Source organism: Triticum dicoccoides, chromosome 1B (assembly GCF_002162155.2).
Source record: "Triticum dicoccoides isolate Atlit2015 ecotype Zavitan chromosome 1B, WEW_v2.0, whole genome shotgun sequence".
NCBI classification, from domain to species: domain Eukaryota; kingdom Viridiplantae; phylum Streptophyta; class Magnoliopsida; order Poales; family Poaceae; genus Triticum; species Triticum dicoccoides.
Window position 1 is genome coordinate 35,117,276 of NC_041381.1, and position 22,833 is coordinate 35,140,108.

The 22,833-nt window shown below is 46.0% G+C and overlaps 1 pseudogene; it reads left to right on the forward strand.

Annotated features, from left to right (window-relative positions):
* Window positions 1-472: 472 nt before the first annotated feature.
* LOC119350061 overlaps window positions 473-22,833 on the forward strand; it is a 24,482-nt pseudogene continuing 2,121 nt past the window's right edge.

Here is a 22,833-nt window from a genome sequence, read left to right on the forward strand (position 1 = left end):
CGAGGACTTTTATGCAAAATCGCTAGCGACGACGGATGATGGAAACCCAATTCTCTTTGTTTTATTATTAGGTAAAAATAAAGATATATATATATACATGTATATATATAGTTCCTCCGTTCCTAAATATTTGTCTTTCTAGACATTTCAAATAACTACTATATACAGATGTACGTAGACATATTTTAGAGTGTAGAGTCACTCATTTTGCTCCGTATATAGTCACTTGTTGAAATGCCTAGAAAGACAAGTATTTAGGAACGGAGGGAGTATATTATAAATATAAATAAATAATATATATATATATATATATATATATATATATATATATATATATATATATAGGTAAAGATAAAGATTGTGGTGGCGGTCGGTCTGTGCTGTCTGGCCAAAACTCTGTGTAATGAGGGAGCATAGAACTGACACGCACATAGTAGAAGTCAAATAACCTGTGCTCTAGTGCACGTACAAGATGTCGGCGGCCGTGGCGCACGTTGTCGTTGTCGCCTTCCCCTTCGCCTCCCACGCGGTGAAGCTGTTCCGCATCGCGCGCGCCCCCGCGGCGGCAGCGCCGGCTGCCACCTTGTCCTTGTTGTGCACCGCCGCGCAGCTACAGGAGCAGCAGAAGCACAATAAGCTCCTGGAGGACCTACGCTTCATGGAGGTCCTGGACGGTTTATCTTCGAGCTCAGAATCGGATGGCGCCGCTGCGGCGCTACCTCCGCATCCCAAGATGCGTCTGAAGCTCTTCATGGAGGCTGCTGCGGCTGGCGGGTTGAGGGAGGCCCTGGAGAGAGCTCGCGCCTCTGCGGGCGGCGCCAGGGTGACCTGCGTTGTCGGGGACTCGTTCATGTGGATGGCCGGCAAGGCGGCCGCCGAGGTGGAGGCTCCATGGGTTGCCGTCTGGACCGGCGGCCCCAGCGCTCTCCTGGCGCACCTCCGCGCCGACGCGCTGCGCGACGACATCGGCGACAAAGGTACGCACGAATTGATGAATTGCTGAGTGGCTAAGTGAGTGATGTCAGCAGTAATCTTGATCACGGCCTCATGCAGCGGCCTGGCCGAGTCACGTTCGTGCGTGAGTAGCGGCCGTTATTCCATCTACATGCATGGCTGGTTAGTTAGTGGGATAGCTACAAAGCTGGGCGTGAGCGATTCTAGTATGCATGCTAGCTTAGGTTAGTGCATGGAGGTGTGGCGTCGTGGTAGTTAGTAAGTGCTGTTAGTGGCCGATGGAGGCGGCTAGGCTGTGCGTTGCCTTGCATATTTAAGTGGCTGGTGGTGTTGTGTAGAGAGAAGAGGAGCCAGAGAGAGATGATGTAGCCTCTGAGAGTGTATGTGCGCTCACGGTGGGGTGGTGTGTGTGGCAGAGTTCGAACTCGCCGGAAATACAAGGGGCTGTTCGTGCGGCCGGAGGCGTTTGTGCGCCGGGAAATCTCGTGTCCTCTCTCTCTCTCTCTCTTGTTTCTTCATTGTCTCCGGTGATCGCCATGGTTCAGTGAGTAGGCTAGACAACAACAATTGGTATCAGAGCCGGTTTACCTTGGGCGTCGTTCTCCTTGCCGGAGGCGTACCGGCGGTGGCGGAGTTCGCCGGCGGCTGCGCGATGCTCCGGGCCGTGTGTCGGTCTATGGAGGTGCGCGGCGCGGTGAGAATGCCGCGGTGGCTGCGGCGGTACGGTGAGGAGGGCGCGGAGGACCTGCGTGGTGGCGGCTTCAACGACACACAACGGCATGGTGACATGGAGGTGCTGCGCTGCGGTTGAGGCAGCAGCGGTGCAGGGAATAAGCCGTGGCGGCGAGCCGGGCGCGACCGGTGCGTGTTATGGGTGCGCACTGGACGCGCCGGGACCGCGGGCGCGCGTACGAGCATGCAGTTGACGTTGGGAGGAGGCGTATGTCGCCGTTGTGCTCGAGTCCGTGCTCGAGTTCGGCTACATCCTTCCGGCGTTTGTTGCTGGCGGCTACCATGGCGGACGGGGAGGCGGCGCGCGGTGAGCGTCTGGTGCAGCTGGGCTCGTCGGGCGCGTCGGATGCGCGCGGGACGTGCGGGGCGCACTGGTGCGGTCGGACTCGTCGGGCGCGTTAGGTGTGCGCGGGACGTGCGGGACGCAGAGGGACGCCAGACGTGTGTCGCCGACGGAGAAGGAGCTCGGCTGTGTCGCCGGAGTTGTGACGGAGCACGGTGCAACCGGCATCGTCGCGCCAGGTCGGGTCCGCGGGCTGGGTCACACTCGTGACGACGACCACAACGGCAGCTGCAACAACTTCGACGATGGCGAGCCGGTTACGATTAGGAGGGAAATTGTCAGCAGTAATCTTGATCACGGCCTCATGGAGCGGCCTGGCCGAGTCACGTTCGTGCGTGAGTAGCGGCCGGGATTCCATCTACATGCATGGCTGGTTAGTTAGTGGGCTAGCTACAAAGCTGGGCGTGAGCGATTCTAGTATGCATGCTAGCTTAGGTTAGTGCATGGAGGTGTGGCGTCGCGGTAGTTAGTAAGTGCTGTTAGTGGCTGATGGAGGCGGCTAGGCTGTGCGTTGCCTTGCATATTTAAGTGGCTGGTGGTGTCGTGTAGAGAGGAGAGGAGCCAGAGAGAGATGATGTAGCCTCTGAGAGTGTATGTGCGCTCACGATGGGGTGGTGTGTGTGGCAGAGTTCGAGCTCGCCCGAAATACGAGGGGCTGTTCGTGCGGCCGGAGGCGTTTGTGCGCCGGGAAATCTCGTGTCCCCTCTCTCTCTCTTGTTTCTTCCTTGTCTCCGGTGATCGCCGTGGTTCAGTGAGTAGGCTAGACAACAACAAGTGAGTATCTGACTGAATGCTTGCAGCAGCGAGCCGGGCAGACGAGCTGCTAACCTCGCACCCGGGCTTCGGAAGCTACGAAGTCTGGGACCTCCCCAACGGCATCGTCTCCGGCGACATGAAATCGCCGATTATCTCCTTGTTCCATCGCATAGCGGAGCACCTTCCCTGTGGGGCCACCGCCGTCGCCTTCAACACCTTCGCGGGTCTCCTCCCGGACGACCTCACCGCCGCGGTCGCTGCTGAGCTCCCGGAGTGCCTCCCCGTCGGCTCCTTCCTGTTGGGGAACGTTGCAGAAAATAAATAATTTCTTACGGTTTCACCAAGATCAATCTATGAGTTCATCTAGCAACGAGAGATAGGAGTGCATCTACATACCCTTGTAGATTGAGCGGAAGCGTTCAAGGGAACGGGGTTGAGGAAGTCGTACTCGTCGTGATCCAAATCACCGGAGATCCTAGCGCCGAACGAACGGCACCTCCGCGTTCAACACACGTACGGTCAGCGTGACGTCTCCTCCTTCTTGATCCAGCAAGGGGGAAGGAGGAGTTGATGAAGATCCAGCAGCACGACGGCGTGGTGGTGGATGCAGCAGGGATCCCGGCAGGGCTTCGCCAAGCGTCTGCGGGAGGGAGACGTGTAGCAAGGGGGAAGGGAGGCACCAAGTGCAAGGGTGCGGCTGCCCTCCCTCCCCCCCTCTATATATAGGGTCCCCAGGGGGGCGCCGGCCCTAGGAGATGGGATCTTCTAGGGGGGCGCCGGCCAAGGGGGTGCCTTGCCCCCCAAGGCAAGTGGAGGCGCCCCCTCCCCTAGGGTTCCCAACCCTAGGCGCAGGGGGCCCAAGGGGGGCATACCAGCCCAACAGGGGCTGGTTCCCCTCCAACTTCAGCCCATGGGGCCCTCCGGGATGGGTGGCCCCACCCGGTGGACCCCCGGGACCCTTCCGGTGGTCCCGGTACAATACCGGTGACCCCCAAAACTTTCCCGATGGCCGAAACTCGACTTCCCATATATAATTCTTTACCTCCGGGCCATTCTGGAACTCCTCGTGACGTCCGAGATCTCATCCGGGACTCCGAACAACTTTCGGTTTGCTGCATACTAATATCTTTACAACCCTAGCGTCACCGAACCTTAAGTGTGTAGACCCTACGGGTTCGGGAGACACGTAGACATGACCGAGACGGCTCTCCGGTCAATAACCAACAGTGGGATCTGGATACCCATGTTGGCTCCTACATGCTCCTCGATGATCTCATCGGATGAACCAGGATGTCGAGGATTCAAGCAACCCCGTATACAATTCCCTTTGTCAATCGGTATGTCACTTGCCCGAGATTCGATCGTCGGTATCCCAATACCTCGTTCAATCTCGTTGCCGGCAAGTCACTTTACTCATACCGTAATGCATGATCCCGTGACCAGACACTTGGTCACTTTGAGCTCATTATGATGATGCATTACCGAGTGGGCCCAGAGATACCTCTCTGTCATACGAAGTGACAAATCCCATTCTCGATCCGTGTCAACCCAACAGATACTTTCGGAGATACCCGTAGTATACCTTTATAGTCACCCAGTTACATTGTGACGTTTGGTACACCCAAAGCACTCCTACGGTATTTGGGAGTTACACGATCTCATGGTGTAAGGAAAAGATACTTGGCATTGGAAAAGCTCTAGCAAACGAACTACACGATCTTGTGCTATGCTTAGGATTGGGTCTTGTCCATCACATCATTCTCCTAATGATGTGATCCCGTTATCAATGACATCCAATGCCCATAGTCAGGAAACCATGACTATCTGTTGATCAACGAGCTAGTCAACTAGAGGCTCACTAGGGACACGTTGTGGTCTATGTATTCACACGTGTATTACGATTTCCGGATAACACAACTATAGCATGAATAATAGACTATTACCATGAACAAAGAAATATAATAATAATCCTTTTATTATTGCCTCTAGGGCATATTTCCAACAGTCTCCCACTTGCACTAGAGTCAATAATCTAGTTACATTGTGATGAATCGAACACCCATAGAGTTCTGGTGTTGATCATGTTTTGCTCGCGGAAAAGGTTTAGTCAACGGATCTGCGACATTCAGATCCGTATGTACTTTGCAAATATCTATGTCTCCATCTTGAACATTTTCACGGATGGGGTTGAAACGACGCTTGATGTGCCTGGTCTTCTTGTGAAACTTGGGCTCCTTGGCAAGGGCAATAGCTCCAGTGTTGTCACAGAAGAGAGTGATCGGCCCCGACGCATTGGGTATGACTCCTAGGTCGGTGATGAACTCCTTAATCCATATTGCTTCATGCGCTGCCTCCGAGGCTGCCATGTACTCAGCTTCACATGTAGATCCCGCCACGACGCTCTGCTTGCAACTGCACCAGCTTACTGGTCCACGATTCAACATATACACATATCCGGTTTGTGACTTAGAGTCATCCAGATCTGTGTCGAAGCTAGCGTCGACGTAACCCTTTACGATGAGATCTTCGTCACCTCCATAGATGAGAAACATGTCCTTTGTCCTTTTCAGGTACTTTAGGATATTCTTGACCGTTGTCCAGTGTTCCTTGCCGGGATTACTTTGGTACCTTCCTACCGAACTTACGGCAAGGTTTACATCAGGTCTGGTACACAGCATGGCATACATAATAGATCCTATGGCTGAGGCATAGGGGATGACACTCATCTCTTCTTTATCTTCTGCCGTGGTCGGGCATTGAGCCGAGCTCAATCTCACACATTGCAATACAGGCAAGAACCCTTTCTTGGACTGATCCATATTGAACTTCTTCAATATCTTATCAAGGTATGTGCTTTGTGAAAGACTTATGAGGCGTCTCGATCTATCCCTATAGATCTTGATGCCTAATATGTAAGTAGCTTCTCCAAGGTCCTTCATTGAAAAACACTTATTCAAGTAGGCCTTAATGTTGTCCAAGAGTTCTATATCATTTCCCATCAAAAGTATGTCATCTACATATAATATGAGAAATGCTACATCGCTCCCACTCACTTTCTTGTAAACGCAGGCTTCTCCATAAGTCTGCATAAACCCAAACACTTTGATCATCTCATCAAAGCGAATGTTCCAACTCCGAGATGCTTGCACCAGTCCATAAATGGATCGCTGGAGCTTGCATACCTTGTTAGCATTCTTAGGGTCGACAAAACCTTCCGGCTGCATCATATACAGTTCTTCCTTAAGATAGTCGTGAAGGAATGCCGTTTGACGTCCATCTGCCATATCTCATAATCATAGTATGCGGCATTTGCTAACATGATTCGGACGGACTTCAGCTTCGCTACGGGAGAGAAAGTCTCATCGTAGTCAACCCCTTGAACTTGCTGATAACCCTTAGCAACAAGTCGAGCTTTATAGATGGTAACATTACCATCCGCGTCCGTCTTCTTCTTAAAGAACCATTTGTTTTCTATCGCTCGCCGATCATCGGGCAAGTCTGTCAAAGTTGATACTTTGTTTTCATACATGGATTCTATCTCGGATTGCATGGCTTCAAGCCATTTGTTGGAATATGGGCCTGCCATCGCTTCTTCATAGTTCGAAGGTTCACCGTTGTATAACAACATGATTTCCAGGACAGGGTTGCCATACCACTCTGGCGTGGAACGTGTCCTTGTGGACCTACGAAGTTCAGTAGCAACTTGATCTGAAGTACCTTGATCATCATCATTAATTTCCTCTCCAGTCGGTGTAGGCACCACAGGAACATTTTCCTGAGCTGCACTACTTTCCGGTTCAAGAGGTAGTACTTCATCGAGTTCTACTTTCCTCCCACTCGCTCCTTTCGAGAGAAACTCTTTTTCACTCTTTTTCCAGAAAGGATACGTTCTTGGCAACAAAGATCTTGCCTTCGGATCTAAGGTAGAAGGTATACCCAATGGTTTCCTTAGGGTATCCTATGAAGACGCATTTTTCCAACTTGGGTTCGAGCTTTTCAGGTTGAAGTATCTTGACATAAGCATCGCATCCCCAAACTTTTAGAAACGACAGCTTAGGTTTCTTCCCAAACCATAATTCATACGGTGTCGTTTCAATGGATTTTAGACGGAGCCCTATTTAAAGTGAATGTAGCTATCTCTAGTGCGTATCCCCAAAATGATAGCGGTAAATCGGTAAGAGACATCATAGATCGCACCATATCCAATAGAGTGCGATTACGACGTTCGGACACACCGTTACACTGAGGTGTTCCAGGCGGCGTGAGTTGTGAAACGATTCCACATTTCCTTAAGTGCGTACCAAATTCATGACTTAAATATTCTCCTCCACGATCTGATCGTAGGAACTTTATCTTTCGGTCCCGTTGATTCTCTACCTCATTCTGAAATTCCTTGAACTTTTCAAAGGTCTCAGACTTGTGTTTCATCAAGTAGACATACCCATATCTACTCAAGTCGTCAGTGAGAGTGAGAACATAATGATATCCTCCGCGATCCTCAACGCTCATTGGACCGCACACATCGATATGTATGATTTCCAATAAGTTGGTTGCTCGCTCCATTGTTCCGGAGAACGGAGTCTTGGTCATTTTTCCCATGAGGCATGGTTTGCATGTGTCAAATGATTCATAATCGAGAGACTCTAAAAGTCCATTGGAGCTTCTTCATGCGCTTGACACCAATGTGACCAAGGCGGCAGTGCCACAAGTATGTGGGACTATCATTATCAACTTTACATCTTTTGGTATTAACACTATGAATATGTGTAACATCACATTCGAGATTCATTAAGAATAAACCATTGACCATCGGGGCATGACCATAAAACATATCTCTCATATAAATAGAACAACCATTATTCTCGGATTTAAATGAGTAGCCATCTCATATTAAACGAGATCCAGATACAATGTTCATGCTCAAACTTGGCACTAAATAACAATTATTGAGGTTTAAAACTAATCCCGTAGGTAAATGTAGAGGTAGTTGTTGGGTAACGTAGTAATTTCAAAAAATTTCCTACACACACGCAAGATCATGGTGATGCATAGCAACGAGAGGGGAGAGTAATGTCCACGTACCCTCGTAGACCGTAAGCGGAAGCGTTATGACAACACGGTTGATGTAGTCGTACTTCTTCACGATCCGACCGATCCAAGTACCGAACGTACGGCACCTCCGAGTTCAGCACACGTTCAGCTCGATGACGATCCCCGGACTCCGGTCCAGCAAAGTGTCGGGGATGAGTTCCGTCAGCACGACGGCGTGGTGACGATGATGATGTTCTACCGGCGCAGGGCTTCGCCTAAACTCCGCGACGATATGACTGAGGTGGAATATGGTGGAGGGGGGCACCGCATACGGCTAAGGAACAATCACGTAGATCAACTTGTGTGTTCTAGGGTGCCCCCCTACCCCCGTATATAAAGGAGGGAGGGGGAGGTGTGGCAGGCCCCCAAGGGGTGCGCCTGGAGGAGTCCTACTCCCACCGGGAGTAGGACTCCCCCCTCTTGCCTTGGGGGAGAAGGAAAGGGGGGAGGGGAAAGAGGAAAGGGGGGCGCCGCCCCCCCTCCTTGTCCTATTCGGACTAGGGGAGAGGGGGCGCGCGGCCTGCCCTGGACGGCCCTCCTCATCTCCCTCATGGCCCATGTATGCCCAATAACCCCCGAGGAGGTTCCGGTAACCCCCCGGTACTCCGGAAAAATCCCGGTTTCTCCCGGAACGTTTCCGATATCCAAATATAGGCTTCCAATATATCAATCTTTATGTCTCGACCATTTTGAGACTCCTCGTCATGTCCTAAATCACATCCGGGACTCCGAACAACCTTCGGTACATCAAAATATATAAACTCATAATAAAACTGTCATCGTAACGTTAAGCGTGCGGACCCTACGGGTTCGAGAACTATGTAGACATGACCTAGAACTATTCTCGGTCAATAACCAATAGCGGAACCTGGATGCTCATATTGGCTCCTACATATTCTACGAAGATCTTTATCGGTCAAACCGCATAACAACATATGTTGTTCCCTTTGTCATCGGTATGTTACTTGCCCGAGATTCGATCGTCGGTATCTAATACCTAGTTCAATCTCGTTACCGGCAAGTCTCTTTACTCGTTACGTAATGCATCATTCCGTAACTAACTCATTAGCTACATTGCTTGCAAGGCTTATAGTGATGTGCATTACCGAGAGGGCCCAGAGATACCTATCCGGCAATCGGAGTGACAAAACCTAATCTCGAAATATGCCAACCCAACATGTACCTTTGGAGACACCTGTAGTACTCCTTTATAATCACCCAGTTACGTTGTGACGTTTGGTAGCACCCAAAGTGTTCCTCCGGTAAACGGGAGTTGCATAATCTCATAGTTACAGGAACATGTATAAGTCATGAAGAAAGCAATAGCAATATACTAAACGATCAAGTGCTAGGCTAACGGAATGGGTCATGTCAATCACATCATTCTCCTAATGATGTGATCCCATTAATCAAATTACAACACATGTCTATGGTTAGGAAACATAACCATCTTTGATTAATGAGCTAGTCAAGTAGAGGCATACTAGTGACTATATGTTTGTCTATGTACTCACACATGTATCATGTTTCCGGTTAATACAATTCTAGCATGAATAATAAACATTTATCATGATATGAGGAAATAAATAATAACTTTATTATTGCCTCACTACTAGGGAAAAGCCTATACACAAAATCTTATCAGCAGCGCGTTGTAAAATAAGACGCTGCTGCTAATTAGCAGTAGCGTGCTCGGGAGTAACTCGCTGCTGAAACCAATATAGTAGTAGCGCGCCCGCTCAAAGAAGCGCTACTGCTATAATTCCCACGAGGCCGCCACGAGGCTAGTTATAGCAGCAACGCGTTATAACGACGGGCGCTACTGCTACGTAGCATAGTAGCAGCGCATTGCTGCAATAAGCGCTACTGCTAAATTTACTACAAAAGTTTTGCCCCATCTCCTCTATCCGATCCACACTCACACAGTCACACACTAGCTCACTGGATCCCCTCTCAATCCCCCGCACCGGTCCACCCCCATTGCCCCCCTCCGTCTGAGCCGCCGTCACCTCCTCCTCCTTGCTGGACTCGGTACCGGCCTCCTCCTCCGTCCTCCCTCTCCACTCGCTGCTGACCGGCCCCTCCTCGCTCCGCCTTCCTCCTCCGTCCTCCCTCCACTGGCCGCGCCGGCCGGCCCCTCCTTGCGCCGCCTTCCTCCTCCATCCTACTCTCTTCTCCCTCCTCGAGTCGCCCCTCCTTCTCCCTCCTACCCGCTACATTTTGATTTAGTAGCTAGGCTAGTTCATATGCAACATTTTGATTTAATTGACTTAGAACATTTTGATTTAGTTGATTTAATTAGTAGGCTAGTTGATTTAGTTGACTTAGAACATTTTGATTTAGTTGTTTAATAGGCTAGTTCATTTAGTTGATTTAGTTGACTTAGAACATTTTGATTTAGTTGATTTAATAGGCTAGTTCATTTAGTTGATTTAGTTGACTTAGAACATTTTGATTTAGTTGATTTAGTAGGCTAGTTGATTTAGTTGATTTAGAACATTTTGATTTAGTCGATTTAGTAGGCTAGTTAATTTAGTTGACTTAGAACATTTTTATTTAGTTGATCGTTAATCCTTTGCTCATATTGCTTTAGGAAAAATGGCGCCACCACCACCACCACTATGTCGACTGTGCAAGTCAAGATGCACCAGCAGCCTTGCAACTGGCAAGTTGTTCGGCATCTACTTCCAGCCGAGTTTTCGTCATGCGGCGGTAAGAAATTAGATGAAATGTAATAACTATTTTGTTTTTAGTGTTGGCATTACTGCATTGTGTCATTTTGCTTATTTTACACAGATCGTCCCATGCAATATGAGGTTGAAATTGAACAAGCTGACAGGAGACACTGTGACATTTGAGGCTCCTTGGGGGCCGTACACTATGGAGGTCGAGAAAGGACGCAATATGTCGCAGATTGGAGGAGATGGATGGGCCCGTTTCGTCGCTCGCATGCGTCTTACTGGTGGTGAGTTGATCAGCTTCTCCTCCTGAGCAGAAAGACCCAAGCTAGCTGTCATTTATCTCAACCTGGTGGAAGATGATGAAGATGACGAAGATGATGAAGATGATGAAGATAATGAGGACCCACTCGATGAAGATGATGAGGACCCACTTCATGAAGCCATCATAGCTCAAAGAACAAGGCTGAGTGAGGAGGAGGTGTCCAACCTATGGGACATAATTCCGTCACGTGCTGACTTTGTCGGGGTGCCATTCGTGACTCGCTTGACAAATACCATGGTTGATCGAGATGATATGGTATGTTATACATACAAATGCAAATTATCCGATGAATTACTTAGTGAACAGTCCAATGATATGGTATGTTGTGTGGAATCTAGTCTATGTTATGTTTTATTGTAGAGTTCGATCACATGCTTATTAGTGTAGAATCTAACAAAATTATTAATAGTGTAGATAATCCATATGTACTTATTTGCAAGGCTATTTATTAATTGATATGTTTTTCTTATTCAGAAATTGGCAAACAGCATATCTGTGAGTTATGGTATCGAGCCTGATGAAGAAGGCTCGGCTGGACTACGCCTTACTGCAAGGGGCTCCGTCACAACCTGTACTTACCGCGTGGACACGGACAGTCGCACACACTTAAACTCGGTTGGGTGGAAGAAATTCCTCGATGGCAAGAATCTTCGTGTTGGACAGGCCATCCTAATTACTATCAGGAACACCAACCGCCCAGGCTTAAGGATGATGATTGTCTTCGATATCATCTAGAACTACATATGTGTGTGTGTCTATATCATCTAGAGCTACATATGTGTGTGTGGCTATATCATCTAGAACTACATATGATGATCGTCGTCAATATCATCTAGAACTACATATGATGATGGCCGTTGATATGACCTTGTACTGCTTGAGGATGCATGTTGACTATGCATGAAATTTTTATCTAGTACTCCCTTCGTTCCAAATTACTCGTCGTGGTATGAACTAAAACCACGACGAGTAATTTGGAACGAAGGGAGTACTACCTAGTAATGGTTTATGAATTTGATATCTACTAGCAGTACCTAGTATCTAGTATCTGAAAGGGAAACTGAAAGGGAAAGGGGTAATGGGAGAATGATGAAAGATATAGCAGTAGCGAGGGATGGCGAAATCGCTACAGGTAGGTAATAGTAGCGCGTTCTTAAAAAGCACTGCTGATATCGTAAACAGTAGTAGCGCGGGTAAGGGCCGCGCTACTACTATGAGTTAGCTGTAGCGCCTTATTAGTAGCGCGTCCACCCGCGCTGCTGCTAGCCTCAAAACCCGCACTGCTACTAGGGTTTTCCCTAGTAGTGCCTCTAGGGCATATTTCCTTCAGTCTCCCACTTGCACTAGAGTTAATAATCTAGATTACACAGTAATGATTCTAACACACATGGAGTCTTGGTGCTGATCATGTTTTGCTCATGGAAGAGGCTTAGTCAATGGGTCTGCAACATTCAGATCCGTATGTATCTTGCAAATCTCTATGTCTCCCACCTGGACTTGATCCCGGATGGAATTGAAGCGTCTCTTGATGTGCTTGGTCCACTTGTGAAATCTGGATTCCTTTGCCAAGGCAATTGCACCAGTATTATCACAGAAGATCTTCATTGGTCCCAATGCACTAGGTATGACACCTAGATTGGAAATGAACTCCTTCATCCAGACTCCTTCATTTGCTGCTTCCAAAGCAGCTATGTACTCTGCTTCACATGTAGATCTCGCCACGACGCTTTGTTTAGAACTGCACCAACTTACAGCTCCACCGTTTAATAAAAACACGTATCCGGTTTGCGATTTAGAATCGTCCGGATCAGTGTCAAAGCTTGCATCGACGTATCCATTTACGACTAGCTCTTTGTCACCTCCATATACAAGAAACATATCCTTAGTCCTTTTCAGGTATTTCAGGATGTTCTTGACCGCTGTCCAGTGATCCACTCCTGGATTACTTTGGTACCTTCCTACCAAGCTTATTGCTAAGCACACGTTAGGTCTGGTACACAACATTGCATAGATGATAGAGCCTATGGCTGAACATAGGGAACATCTTTCATTTTCTCTCTATCTTGTGTTGTGGTCGGGCATTGAGTTTGACTCAACTTCACACCTTGTCGTACGGGCAAGAACCCTTTCTTTGCCTGATCCATTTTGAACTTTTTCAAAACATTATCAAGGTATGTGCTTTGTGAAAGTCCAATTAAGCGTCTTGATCTATCTCTATAAATCTTGATGCCCAATATATAAGCAGCTTCACCGAGGTCTTTCATAGAAAAACTTTTATTCAAGTACCCCTTTATGCTATCCAGAAATTATATATCATTTCCAATTAATAATATGTCATCTACATATAATATCAGAAATGCTACAGAGCTCCCACTCACTTTCTTGTAAATACAGGCTTCTCCAAAAGTCTGTATAAAACCATATGCTTTGATCACACTATCAAAGCGTTTATTCCAACTCCGAGATGCTTGCACCAGTCCATAAATGGATCGCTGGAGCTTGCACACTTTGTTAACACCTTTTGGATCAACAAAACCTTCTGGCTGCATCATATACAACTCTTCTTCCAGAAATCCATTCAAGAATGCAGTTTTGACATCCATTTGCCAAATTTCATAATCATAAAATGCAGCAATTGCTAACATGATTCGGACAGACTTAAGCATCGCTACGGGTGAGAAAGTATCATGGTAGTCAACCCCTTGAACTTGTCGAAAACCTTTTGCAACAAGTCGAGCTTTATAGACAGTTACATTACCATCAGCGTCAGTCTTCTTCTTAAAAATCCATTTATTCTCAATGGCTTGCCGATCATCGGGCAAGTCAACCAAAGTCCATACTTTGTTCTCATACATGGATCCCATCTCAGATTTCATGGCCTCTAGCCATTTTGCAGAATCTGGGCTCATCATTGCTTCTTCATAGTTCGTAGGTTCATCATGGTCAAGTAACATGACTTCCAGAATAGGATTACCATACCACTCTGGTGCGGATCTTACTCTGGTAGACCTACGAGGTTCAGTAGAAACTTGATCTGAAGTTTCATGATCAATATCATTAGCTTCCTCACTGATTGGTGTAGTTGTCACAGGAACTGGTTCCTGTGATGAACTACTTTCCAATAAGGGAGCAGGTACAGTTACCTCAGCAAGTTCTACTTTCCTCCCGCTCACTTCTTTCGAGAGAAACTCCTTCTCTAGAAAGGATCCGAATTTTGCAACGAAAATCTTGCCTTCAGATCTGTGATAGAAGGTGTACCCAACAGTCTCTTTTGGGTATCCTATGAAGACACATTTCTCCGATTTGGGTTCGAGCTTATCTGGTTGAAGTTTCTTCACATAAGCATCGCAGCCCCAAACTTTAAGAAACGACAACTTTGGTTTCTTGCCAAACCACAGTTCATGAGGCGTCGTCTCAACGGATTTTGATGGTGCCCTATTTAACGTGAATGCGGCCGCCTCTAAAGCATAACCCCAAAACGATAGTGGTAAATCAGTAAGAGACGTCATAGATCGCACCATATCTAGTAAAGTACGATTACGACATTCGGACACACCATTTTGTTGTGGTGTTCCGGGTGGCGTGAGTTGCGAAACTATTCCGCATTGTTTCAAATGTAAACCAAACTCGTAACTCAAATATTCTCCTCCACGATCAGATCGTAGAAATTTTATTTTCTTGTTATGATGATTTTCCACTTCACTCTAAAATTCTTTGAACTTTTCAAATGTTTCAGACTTGTGTTTCATTAAGTAGATATACCCATATCTGCTCAAATCATCTGTGAATGTGAGAAAATAACGATACCCGCCGCGAGCCTCAACATTCATTGGACCACAAACATCAGTATGTATGATTTCCAACAAATCAGTTGCTCGCTCCATAGTTCCGGAGAACGGCGTTTTAGTCATCTTGCCCATGAGGCACGGTTCGCAAGTACCAAGTGATTCATAATCAAGTGATTCTAAAAGTCCATCAGTATGGAGTTTCTTCATGCGCTTTACATCGATATGACCTAAACGGCAGTGCCACAAATAAGTTGCACTATCATTATCAACTCTGTATCTTTTGGTTTCAACACTATGAATATGTGTATCACTACTATCGAGATTCAATAAAAATAGACCATTCTTCAAGGGTGCATGACCATAAAAGATATTACTCATATAAATAGAACAACCATTATTCTCTGACTTAAATGAATAACCGTCTCGTATCAAACAAGATCCAGATATAATGTTCATGCTCAACCCTGGCACCGAATAACAATTATTTAGGTCTAAAACTAATCCTGATGGTAGATGTAGAGGTAGCGTGCTGACCGCGATCACATCGACTTTGGAACCATTTCCCACGCGCATCGTCACCTCGTCCTTAGCCAATCTTCACTTAATCCGTAGTCCCTGGTTCGAGCTGCAAATATGAGCAACAGAACCAGTATCAAATACCCAGGTACTACTACGAGCATTAGTAAGGTACACATCAATAACATGTATATCACATATACCTTTGTTCACTTTGCTATCCTTCTTATCCGCCAAATACTTGGGGCAGTTCCGCTTCCAGTGTCCAGTCTGCTTGCAGTAGAAGCACTCAGTCTCAGGCTTAGGTCCAGACTTGGGTTTCTTCTCTTGAGCAGCAACTTGTTTGCTGTTCTACTTGAAGTTCCCCTTCTTCTTACCTTTGCCCTTTTTCTTGAAACTGGTGGTCTTATTAACCATCAACACTTGATGCTCCTTCTTGATTTCTACCTCCGCGGCTTTTAGCATTGCGAAGAGCTCGGGAATAGTCTTGTCCATCCCTTGCATATTATAGTTCATCACGAAGCTCTTGTAGCTTGGTGGCAGTGATCGAAGAATTCTGTCAATGACACTATCATCAGGAAGATTAACTCCCAGTTGAATCAAGTGATTATTATACCTAGACATTTTGAGTATGTCTTCACTGACAGAACTATTCTCCTCCATCTTGCAGCTATAGAACTTATTGGAGACTTCATATCTCTCAATCCGGGCATTTGCTTGAAATATTAACTTCAACTCCTGGAACATCTCATATGCTCCATGACGTTCAAAACGTCGTTGAAGACCCGTTTCTAAGCCGTAAAGCATGGCACACTGAACTATCGAGTAGTCATCAGCTTTGCTCTGCCAGACGTTCTTAACATCGTCAGTTGCATCAGCATCAGGCTTGGCACCCAGCGGTGCTTCCAGGACGTAATTTTTCTGTGCAGCAATGAGGATAATCCTCAGGTTACGGACCCAGTCCGTGTAATTGCTGCCATCATCTTTCAACTTTGCTTTCTCAAGGAACACATTAAAATTCAATGGAACAACAGCACGAGCCATCTATCTACAACAAACATAGACAAGCAAAAAATACTATCAGGTACTAAGTTCATGATAAATTTAAGTTCAATTAATCATATTACTTAAGAACTCCCACTTAGATAGACATCCCTCTAATCCTCTAAGTGATTACGTGATCCATATCAACTACACCATGTCCGATCGTCACGTGAGATGGAGTAGTTTCAACAGTGAACATCAATATGTTGATCATATCTACTATATGATTCACGCTCGACCTTTCGGTCTCCGTGTTCCGAGGCCATATCTGTTATATGCTAGGCTCGTCAAGTTTAACCTGAGTATTCCGTGTGTGCAACTGTTTTGCACCCGTTGTATTTGAACGTAGAGCCTATCACACCTGATCATCACGTGGTGTCTCAGTACGAAGAACTTTCACAACGGTGCATACTCAGGGAGAACACTTCTTGATAATTTAGTGAGAGATCATCTTAAAATGCTACCGTCAATCAAAGCAAGATAAGATGCATAAAGGATAAACATCACATGCAATCAATATAAGTGATATGATATGGCCATCATCATCTCGTGCTTGTGATCTCCATCTTCGAAGCACCGTCGTGATCACCATCGTCACCGGCGCGACACCTTGATCTCCATCATAGCATTGTTGTGGTTACGCCATATATTGCTTCTACGACTATCGCTACCGCTTAGTGATAAAGTAAAGCAATTACAGGGCATTTGCATTTCATACAATAAAGCGACAACCATATGGCTCCTGCCAGTTGCCTATAACTTCGGTTACAAAACATGATCATCTCATACAATAAAATATAGCATCACGTCTTGACCATATCACATCACAACATGCCCTGCAAAAACAAGTTAGACGTCCTCTACTTTGTTGTTGCAAATTTTACGTGGCTGCTACGGGCTTAGCAAGAACCGTTCTTACCTACGCATCAAAACCACAACGATAGTTCGTCAAGTTAAAGTGAGAGAGACAGACACCCGCCAGTCACCTTTAAGCACGAGTGCTCGTAACAGTAAAACCAGTCTCGCGTAAGCATATGCATAATGTCGGTCCGGGCCGCTTCATCTCACAATACCGATGAGCCAAAGTATGACATGCTGGTAAGCAGTATGACTTGTGTCGCCCAAAACTCACTCGTGTTCTACTCGTGCATTTGACATCAACGCATAAAACCTAGGCTCGGATGCCACTGTTGGGTAACGTAGTAATTTCAAAAAAATTCCTACGCACACGCAAGATCATGGTGATGCATAGCAACGAGAGGGGAGAGTAATCTCCACGTACCCTCGTAGACCATAAGCGGAAGCATTATGACAACGCGGTTGATGTAGTCGTACTTCTTCACGATCCGACCAATCCAAGTACCGAACGTACGACACCTCCGAGTTTAGCACACATTCAGCTCGATGATGATCCCCGAACTCCGATCCAGCAAAGTGTCGGGGATGAGTTCCGTCAGCACGACGGCGTGGTGATGATGATGATGTTCTACCGGCGCAGGGCTTCGCCTAAACTCCGCGACGATATGACTGAGGTGGAATATGGTGGAGGGGGGCACCGCACACGGCTAAGGAATGATCACGTAGATCAACTTGTGTGTTCTAGGGTGCCCCCCTACCCCCGTATATAAAGGAGGGAGGGGGAGGTGTGGCAGGCCCCCAAGGGGTGCGCCTGGAGGAGTCCTACTCCCACCGGGAGTAGGACTCCCCCCTCTTGCCTTGGGGGAGAAGGAAAGGGGGGAGGGGAAAGAGGAAAGGGGGGCGCCGCCCCCCCCTCCTTGTCCTATTCGGACTAGGGGAGAGGGGGCGCGCGGCCTGCCCTGGCCGGCCCTCCTCATCTCCCTCATGGCCCATGTATGCCCAATAACCCCCGAGGAGGTTCCGGTAACCCCCCGGTACTCCGGAAAAATCCCGGTTTCTCCCGGAACATTTCCGATATCCAAATATAGGCTTCCAATATATCAATCTTTATGTCTCGACCATTTTGAGACTCCTCGTCATGTCCTAAATCACATCCGGGACTCCGAACAACCTTCGGTACATCAAAATATATAAACTCATAATAAAACTGTCATCGTAACGTTAAGCGTGCGGACCCTACGGGTTCGAGAACTATGTAGACATGACCTAGAACTATTCTCGGTCAATAACCAATAGCGGAACCTGGATGCTCATATTGGCTCCTACATATTCTACGAAGATCTTTATCGGTCAAACCGCATAACAACATATGTTGTTCCCTTTGTCATCGGTATGTTACTTGCCCGAGATTCGATCGTCGGTATCTAATACGTAGTTCAATCTCGTTACCGGCAAGTCTCTTTACTCGTTACATAATGCATCATTCCGTAACTAACTCATTAGCTACATTGCTTGCAAGGCTTATAGTGATGTGCATTACCGAGAGGGCCCAGAGATACCTCTCCGGCAATCGGAGTGACAAAACCTAATCTCGAAATATGCCAACCCAACATGTACCTTTGGAGACACCTGTAGTACTCCTTTATAATCACCCAGTTACGTTGTGACGTTTGGTAGCACCCAAAGTGTTCCTTCGGTAAACGGGAGTTGCATAATCTCATAGTTACAGGAACATGTATAAGTCATGAAGAAAGCAATAGCAATATACTAAACGATCAAGTGCTAGGCTAACGGAATGGGTCATGTCAATCACATCATTCTCCTAATGATGTGATCCCATTAATCAAATGACAACACATGTCTATGGTTAGGAAACATAACCATCTTTGATTAATGAGCTAGTCAAGTAGAGGCATACTAGTGACTATATGTTTGTCTATGTACTCACACATGTATCATGTTTCCGGTTAATACAATTCTAGCATGAATAATAAACATTTATCATGATATGAGGAAATAAATAATAACTTTATTATAGCCTCTAGGGCATATTTACTTCAGTAGCGTGCCGACGGTGATCACATCGACCTTGGAACCATTCCCGACGCGCATCGTCACCTCGTCCTTCGCCAGTCTCTGCTTATTCCGCAGCTCCTGCTTTGAGTTACAAATATGAGCAACGGCACCGGTATAAAATACCCAGGAGCTACTACGAGCACTGGTAAGGTACACATCAATTACATGTATACCACATATACCTTTAGTGTTGTCGGCCTTCTTGTCCGCTAAGTATTTGGGGCAGTTCCGCTTCCAATGACCCTTCCCTTTTCAATAAAAGCACTCAGTCTCAGGCTTGGGTCCATTCTTTGAATTCTTCCCCAAAACTGGCTTACCGGGCGCGGCAACATCCTTGCCGTCCTTCTTGAAGTTATTCTTATCCTTGCCTTTCTTGAACTTGGTTGTTTTATTGACCATCAACACTTGCTGTTCCTTTTTGATTTCTACCTCTGCTGACTTCAGCATTGAAAATACTTCAGGAATAGTTTTCACCATCCCATGCATATTGTAGTTCATCACAAAGCTCTTGTAGCTCGGTGGGAGCGACTGAAGGATTCTGTCAATGACCGCCTCGTCCGGGAGGTTAATGTCCAGCTGGGACAGGCGGTTGTGCAACCCAGACATTTTGAGTATGTGCTCACTGACAAAACTATTTTCCTCCATCTTACAACTATAGAACTTGTCGAAGACTTCATATCTCTCGACCCGGGCGTGAGCTTGGAAAACCATTTTCAGCTCTTCGAACATCTCATATGCTCCGTGTTGCTCAAAACGCTTTTGGAGCCCCGGTTCTAAGCTGTAAAGCATGCCGCACTGAACGAGGGAGTAATCATCAGCACGTGACTGCCAAGCGTTCATAACGTCTTGGTTCTCTGGGATGGGTGCTTCACCTAGCGGTCCTTCTAGGACATATGCTTTCTTGGTAGCTTTGAGGATGATCCTCAGGTTCCGGACACAGTCCGTATAGTTGCTGCCATCATCTTTCAGCTTGGTTTTCTCTAGGAACGCGTTGAAGTTCATGTTGACATGAGCGTTAGCCATTTGATCTACAAGACATTTGGCAAAGATTTTAGACTAAGTCCATGATAATTAAGTTCATTTAATCAAATTATTTAATGAACTCCCACTCCGATTAGACATCCCTTTAGTCATCTAAGTGTTACATGATCCGAGTCGACTAGGCCGTGTCCGATCATCACGTGAACGGACCAGTCATCATCGGTGAACATCTCCATGTTGATCGTATCTTTCATACGACTCATGTTCGACCTTTAGGTCTCTTGTGTTCCGAGGCCATGTCTGTACATGCTAGGCTCGTCAAGTTAACCTAAGTGTTTTGCATGTGTAAATCTGTCTTACACCCGTTGTATGTGAACGTTAGAATCTATCACACCCGATCATCACGTGGTGCTTCGAAACAACGAACTGTCGCAATGGCGCACAGTTAGGGGAAACACTTTCTTGAAATTATTATGAGGGAGCATCTTATTTACTACCATCGTTCAAAGTAAACAAGATGCAAAAACATGATAAACATCACATGCAATCAAATAGTAGTGACATGATATGGCCAATATCATATAGCTCCTTTGATCTCCATCTTCGGGGCTCCATGATCATCTTCGTCACCGGCATGACACCATGATCTCCATCATCGTGTCTCCATGAAGTTGCTCGCCAACTATTACTTCTACTACTATAGCTAACGGTTTAGCAATAAAGTAAAGTAATTACATGGCGTTAAATCATTGACACGCAGGTCATACAATAATTAAGACAACTCCTATGGCTCCTGCCGGTTGTCATACTCATCGACATGCAAGTCGTGATTCCTATTACAAGAACATGATCTCATACATCACAATATATCATTCATCATTCATCACAACTTTTGGCCATATCACATCACAAAGCAATTGCTGCAAAAACAAGTTAGACGTCCTCTAATTGTTGTTGAATCTTTTACGTGGCTGCAATAGGGTTCTAGCAAGAACGTTTTCTTACCTACGAAAAAGCCACAACGTGATTTTTCAACTTCTATTGACCCTTCATAAGGACCCTTTTCATCGAATCCACTCCAACTAAAGTGGGATTCACAGACACCTGCTAGCCACCTTATGCAATTAGTGATGTCAGTCGGTGGAACCTGTCTCACGTAAGCGTACGTGTAAGGTCGGTCTGGGCCGCTTCATCCCACAATACCGCTGAAGCAAAATAAGACTAGTAGTGGCAAGAAAGTTGACAACATCTACACCCACAACAGATTTGTGTTCTACTCGTGCAAAGAGAACTACGCATAGACCTAGCTCTGATACCACTATTGGGGAACGTTGCAGAAAATAAAAATTTTCCTATGGTTTCACCAAGATCAATCTATGAGTTCATCTAGAAATGAGAGATAGGAGTGCATCTACATACCCTTGTAGATCGAGCGGAAGCGTTCAAGGGAACGGGGTTGAGGGAGTCGTACTCGTCGTGATCCAAGTCACCGGAGATCCTAGCGCCGAATGGATGGCACCTCCGCGTTCAACACACATACGGTCAGCGTGACGTCTCCTCCTTCTTGATCCAGCAAGGGGGAAGGAGAGGTTGACACTACAAGGAAAAGGCCTACTAATGGCGCACCGGTTTTGCCTACTAATGGCACACTACCGGTGCGCCATTAGTACTACGCCACTAGTATTTTTTACTAATGGCGCACCTGTGGTGCGCCATTAGTATCTGGTATACTAATGGCGCACTGCTGGTGCGCCATTAGAATAGCCCACGGTGCGTCATTAGTATCTGGTATACTAATGGCGCACCACATAGAAGTGCGCCATTAGTAACAATATTTTTTCAAAAAAAAAATCAGAATTTTTTTTAAAATTTGTTTTTATTTTTTTTTATTTTTTTTTCGCTTTTTTCTTAATCTCAGTTCACTACGGCTTAATCTCGGGTCAATATGCTTAATCTCAGGTCAAATCGCACTCCATGGTCAAACTTCCCGAAAGGTTAACCATTCTCAGACTACTCCAGCCCAAGCACGCTTAACTTCAGAGTTCTATCCAACCCCAGCAACAGCTCACTTCACAGGCACTTGTTGATATATCTAGCATATCAATCCTATTATACCTTGTTGATGTCTAGGACTTTGTTCATGTTCATGACTGTGATGAAATTTTGAATAATATTTCAATCTTCCCGGTCATATCACGTATCATTTTTTGAAAAAAAATTCAAATAAAAATTCAAAACCATTTTTTTCTGTTACTAGTGGCGCACCACATCCACGGTGCGCCACTAGTAAGTTTGAAATTTTTTGAAATTTTTTGCCTCTAAATCTTGAAAGCCCCGTAACTTTTTTTCTGTTAGGTTTTTGGGGAATTTGAAAATGTTTAACGGGGATCCCCCGGTTAAATTTGGATGTAACTTTTCGAGTAGATGATTTTTCATATAAAAAACTTTTTCATCCGAAAGTTTTTCATATAAAAAACTTTTTCATATAAAAACTTTTTCATATAAAAAACTTTTTCGTATGCAAAAGTTATGCCCATTTTACAAATTTCCAGAGAGATTTTGCAAATAAAGTCGAAATTCATAGTTGTAAATTTTCCCAACAACTAGACCACATATCACATGGGAAACTTATTTTCTTTTATTTTTTGACATTTCCATCATTTTCTTTATTTTTTTTAAATTGAAAAGGCG